Source organism: Fragaria vesca, linkage group LG5, assembly GCF_000184155.1.
Source record: "Fragaria vesca subsp. vesca linkage group LG5, FraVesHawaii_1.0, whole genome shotgun sequence".
NCBI classification, from domain to species: domain Eukaryota; kingdom Viridiplantae; phylum Streptophyta; class Magnoliopsida; order Rosales; family Rosaceae; genus Fragaria; species Fragaria vesca.
Genome location: NC_020495.1, coordinates 5,155,814 through 5,161,812, shown reverse-complemented (window position 1 = coordinate 5,161,812; position 5,999 = coordinate 5,155,814).

Below are 5,999 nucleotides of genomic sequence, written 5' to 3'. Positions count from 1 at the left end.
CCTAATTTGTGAGTGAGCTTTTATTTTAAATAATGTGCATGCGGAATAATTTATTTTGTTAGAGAATAACCGAAATTGAGAATTTCGGTGAGTATGTATATATATCCATATTTGGATGATTATGAGAATAATATGTATATAAAGAAATACTAGCTAGCTATACGTGCTTTTCCACCATACTGAGGTAAAATTCCATTATGGTGCGACGTGAGCGTTAGACGCAATCGTCGTAGCCTTATATAAATATAATAATTTATATAGGGGATATGCGCGTATATATATTTATACACCATCTTTTCCACCATAATGAGATAAAATGCCATTATGGTGCGACGTGAGCGTTAGACGGAAGCGTCGTAGCCTTGTGTGAATTTTCTATTTGTCTTTATTGTTTCAAGAAAATTCATACAAGAGATATGACGAGTGTAATACATACATACTTTATTTTAGCCTAAGAGGCTCTTATTTTTGTAGTGTTGGTGACTAGCGCGGCTCGTCACGTTTCGGTAAATTCGATAAATTTTTGAAAGCTTTTGAGCTGGTTGCATGCCATTAATTGTTTTTCCACTGAAGATAAATCGGGAAAGCATAAAGAATAATTTTCTTTTAAAAAGTTATTTTTGTCCACTCACTCTAACGGTTTCAAATGTTTTCTCCTGGGCCATTCTTTTTAAAATGCCCAGTCTGCAGAGTTCGGGTTGGAACTAGTAGGAGGCGAGGCATAGTCACCCGCATTTCCACCTCTTTTCACCAGTAGGTTACCTGTTTAACCTACCTGTGTTTCCTTTTTCTGCTAGTGTCTAGTAGCTCTAAATACTTGGGTTTAATGTATATTATCGCGTTTGTGAGCGAAAGCTTGTTGGCATATTAAAATATTTGTCGGAGGATTATTGTTATCTGTTGGATAATTATTCTATAATGTTGTGTTGTTGTTGTTGGTGGTGGTTGTGTTGGGGAGCACGTAGGCTTCAGGAATTAAGGTTGGATTAAAAATTATTGGGAGTGTTTGCAGGTTTTTCGTTAGGAATGGTAGTCCATTTTCAAGGGAGGTTATGCCGAATTTCCGGTAATATCTTTCCTTGGAGGTGGTCCCCGCACGATTTATTTCGGGTTTCAGGGTGAAATTTCGGGGTGGGTCGTGTCAGTTGGTATCAGAGCTTTAGGTTTCCTTTTTCCTGCTTCCTCGTCACTATCATATTTGCCTAAGTAGCACGTAGTGTCTATAGAGTGATGATCTGACCGCGGCGGATTCATTGGCATTTTATGCTTTTGATGCTATGTGTTATTGGGCATGTGTGATAATTGTTTTAGTCTTGTTTGTGGACTACTAAATGTTTTCTTCCTCAGGTGCTATGCCTCCTAGGCGCCCACGGCAACCCCGTGTGGCTACTTCGACCAATGCCGATGAGGGCAATGAGGTCAGGGGACTGGTTGATGATATTGGAAATATGCTGAGGGATGTCATGGATCGGGCTCCACACCCTCATACAGTGAAGAGGAGAGAAGTTTATGAGGCTGGAGCCAGAGAGTTCAAGGGTGCCAAGAGACCTCTTGATGCTCATAATTGGGTTGATAGGATGGAAAAGGCTTTTGCGATCACTGAGCTGCCAGAAGAAAGAAAGGTGAAGATGGCAGTGACTTTTCTGGATGATTCAGCATATCACTGGTGGTCGCTTGCCAGCAGGAATGTTGTGGATGCTCTGAATATGTCGTGGGAGCAGTTCAAGACTCTTCTTGGGGCAGTATTTCAATCATGCCCACCGCAGCAGAATTCAGTCAGATTTCCTGAATATGAAGAAGAGGGATGATGAGGGTGTTATAGAGTTCCAGGAGAGATTCACTTCCCTGAGCTATCATGTGTCATATCTGGTTCCTGATGAGAGGACCAGGATGGAGATGTTCATTGGGGCACTTGGTGGAGTGTTTGCAGATAAGATGACGGGTGTTTATTACCCGACTTTCTCTGACGCTGTTCATGCAGCCATGGCCATTGAGTCTATGGGGATTTATAGTGCTCGGCCACGAGATTTCGGTGGCCCCAGTCAGGGTCCATCCAAGAAAGCTGCTTCATCATCCGCTTCAGGTTCATCAGCTGGTAGTGGCAGTAGTGGGGGATCAGGTTCTAATTCTCGATTCAGGGTTAGAGGACGTCACAGGAGACCTGCTAGGAGTCAGTTGGGTAGGCAGCAGTCTGGGCAGTATGGTTCGGGTGGCAGTTTCCATGGTGGGTCATCTGGTAGCCAGACTTTTTCATATGGGCAGCAGCAGCAGTTTTCTGGGTGCTTTGAGTGTGGTGGTCAGGACCACTTCAGGAGAGATTGCCCATTGTTGGCTCAGAGGACCACTCCCACCCCTACTCAGCCTGTTGGCCAGTCTTCAGCTGGAGGCTCTAGTAGTGGTGCCCAGGGCAGTGCTTCGGTCAGAGGTGGCTCTCAGTGGGGAAGTGGTCAGCGTGGACGTCCCATGACTCGCGCTAGACTGCATGCTATGACCCAACAGGAGGGTCGTACTTCTCCAGATGTCATCATTGGTACGTTATTAATTTTTGGTCTGCCTGCTTTTACTTTAATTGATCCCGGAGCCACGCATTCATTCAAGTCTAGTCGATTCGCCCTCCATGCAAATGTGCCATCATCGTCTCTTCCAGGCGAGTGGCATGTGTCTCTACCCTCCGGTGAGGTGATGAGAATAAATTGGGTATTTAGTGGCTGTGAAGTTGTAGTGGAAGGAGTTAATTTCGAGGCGGATTTAATTCCTTTAGATATAGTGGAGTTTGATGTGATCTTGGGAATGGACTTTTTGGAAGCATATAGAGCTATGGTAGATTATTTTCAAAAGGTAGTAGTGCTTCGAAGTCCAGATGGTTTTGAGGTTGCTTACCAAGGGGAAATAGATGTTATTTTTAGTTGCATAATTTCCGCTGTTGCTGCAAGAAAATTGTTGAGTAAAGGCTGTCAGGCATATTTAGCTCATGTGGTGGATACAAGTATGGGAGTTGTGGGATTAGAAGATATTCCTGTAGTAAGAGAGTTTCCGGATGTTTTTCCTGAGGAGTTGCCTGGTTTGCCTCCTGCATGGGAGATAGACTTCTCTATAGAATTACTTCCCGGAACTATGCCTATCTCTCAGGTGCCTTACAGAATGGCTCCAACGGAATTGAAAGAGTTGAAGACTCAATTGCAGGAGTTGGTAGATAAGGGTTTTATTCGGCCTAGCATGTCTCCATGGGGTGCTCCGGAGTTGTTTGTTAAGAAGAAAGATGGCACCATGAGACTATGCATTGATTATAGGAAGTTGAATCAGGTCACAGTGAAGAATAAATATCCGTTGCCTCGGATCGATGATTTATTTGATCAGTTGAGGGGTGCCTCTGTTTTCTCCAAGATTGATTTGAGATCGGGATATCATCAGTTGCGGATCCGAGAGGGTGATATAGCCAAGATTGCTTTCCGATCACGTTATGGTCATTATGAATTTGTGGTGATGCCTTTTGGACTTACTAATGCACCCGCGGCGTTCATGGATCTCATGAATAGGGTGTTTAGTCCATATCTTGATCGTTTCGTGATCGTATTCATAGATGATATCTTGGTTTACTCAAGAAGTGAGAAGGAGCATGACAAGCATCTAAGAATAATATTGCGGACTTTGGAAAAGTCGTAGTTATTTGCTAAGTTTAGCAAGTGTGAGTTTTGGCTAGATAAAGTGGGGTTCTTGGGTCATGTGATTTCTGCAGAAGGAGTTAGTGTGGATCCCCAAAAGGTGGAAGCAGTGTCGAAGTGGAGAAGACCCACCACTGTAACGGAGATTAGTAGTTTCTTGGGATTAGCAGGTTAATATCGGCGCTTTGTGAAAGATTTTTCAAAGATTGCTGCTCCTCTCACAAGATTGACCAGGAAGGGGATTAAGTTTGAATGGTCGGATCAGTGCGAGCAAAGTTTTCAAGAATTGAAGAATTGCTTGACAAGTGCTCCTGTTTTGGCACTTCCGGATGATAGTGGAGAGTATGTTGTCTATTGTGATGCTTCTAGACGGGGTCTAGGTGGAGTTTTGATGCAGCATGATCGAGTTATTACCTACGCTTCTAGGCAATTGAAGCCGCATGAGGGGAATTATCCTACTCATGATCTGGAGCTTGCAGCGGTAGTTTTTGCTCTCAAGTTGTGGAGACACTATCTTTATGGAGCCAAGTGTCAGATATTTACCGATCACAAGAGTCTTCGGTATGTGTTCACTCAAAGAGAGCTTAATATGAGACAGAGAAGGTGGATGGAGTTAATCAATGATTATGATTGCACTATTGAGTATCATCCTGGAAAAGCTAATGTGGTAGCTGATGCACTTAGTCGAAATCCCTCCATATCTTTATCTCATATAAAAATGGTTCGTGTTCCGCTTCTTTGTGAGTTGCGAGCTACAGGAGGGGATTTGTCAGTGGATGAGGTTGGTGCTTTGATAGCCAGTTTTCATGTGAGGCCAGTTTTGGTTGATAGAGTGCGGGAAGCACAGTATAATGATCCTTCTATAGTTCGATTGATGGAAAGAGCATCGAATGGAGCCGCAGCCGATCATTTTTCAGTTAGCAGAGATGGGACTCTATTGTTTAAGAACCGGCTATGTGTTCCAAAAAGAAATGAAGAGTTGAAGAGTGAGATTATGGAGGAAGCTCATAGCTCTGCATATGCTGCTCATCCGGGTAGCACCAAAATGTATCGGATTTTGAAAGATTATTATTGGTGGCCAAACATGAAGAGGGAAATTGCAGCTTATGTGAGTAGATGTCTGATTTGTCAGCATGTCAAGGCTGAAAGGCAGAAGCCTTCTGGGTTGCTTGAGCCGTTGCCTATTCCAGTGTGGAAGTGGGACCACATCACCATGGATTTTGTTTTTAGCTTACCTCGTACCCGTGATGGGCATGACGGTATTTGGATGATTGTGGATAGACTCACCAAGTCTGCACATTTCTTGCCAGTGGGAAAGAAGTATAAATTGGATAAATTGGCGGAGCTTTATGTGATTGAAATTGTGAGGCTTCATGGTGTTCCTGAATCAATAGTGTCAGATCGGGATCCTCGTTTTGCTTCTAAATTCTGGGGAGCTCTTCAGGCAGCTTTAGGTACCCAATTACTCTTCAGTACTGCTTTTCATCCTCAGACTGACGGGCAGTCCGAGAGGACTATTCAGACTTTGGAGGATATGTTGAGGGCTTGTGCCATGCAGTTCAGAGGGAGTTGGGATAAAAACCTATCTTTGATGGAATTTGCCTATAGAAATAGCTATCATTCTAGCATTGGTATGGCTCCCTTTGAGGCTCTTTATGGGAGGTAGTGTCGTACGCCTTTGTGTTGGAATGAAGTGGGGAAAAAAGAGCTTTGTGGCCCAGAGTTAATCCATGTTACGAATGAGAAGATTAAAATGGTTAGAGATAGACTCAAGACTGCTCAAAGTAGGCAGAAGAGTTATGCGGATGTCCGTAGGAGAGATCTTGAATTTCAAGTGGGTGATTGGGTGTTCCTGAAATTATCTCCTTGGAAAGGGGTTGTGCGCTTCGGGAAGCGTGGGAAGCTTAGCCCGAGGTATATTGGCCCTTATGAGATAATAGAGCGAGTTGGCTCACTTGCTTATCGATTAGCCTTGCCTCCAGAGTTAACTAGGATACATAATGTGTTTCATGTATCCATGCTTCGCAAGTATATTGCCGATCCTTCTCATGTGCTGCAAGAGCAGCCGATTAGTTTGACGACAGATTTGTCCTATGAAGAGGATCCAGTTCAGATTCTCGACCGAAAGGAGCAAGTGCTTAGGAACAAGACAAACCCACTTGTCAAGGTGCTTTGGAGAAGTCATCAAGTAGAAGAAGCTACTTGGGAATCAGAGGAGCAAATGATGCAGCAGTATCCCTATCTCTTCGGATGACAGGTATGTGAATTTCGAGGACGAAATTTTTATAAGGAGGGGAGAATTGTCACATCCCGACCCTTATATTTTTACCTTATTTA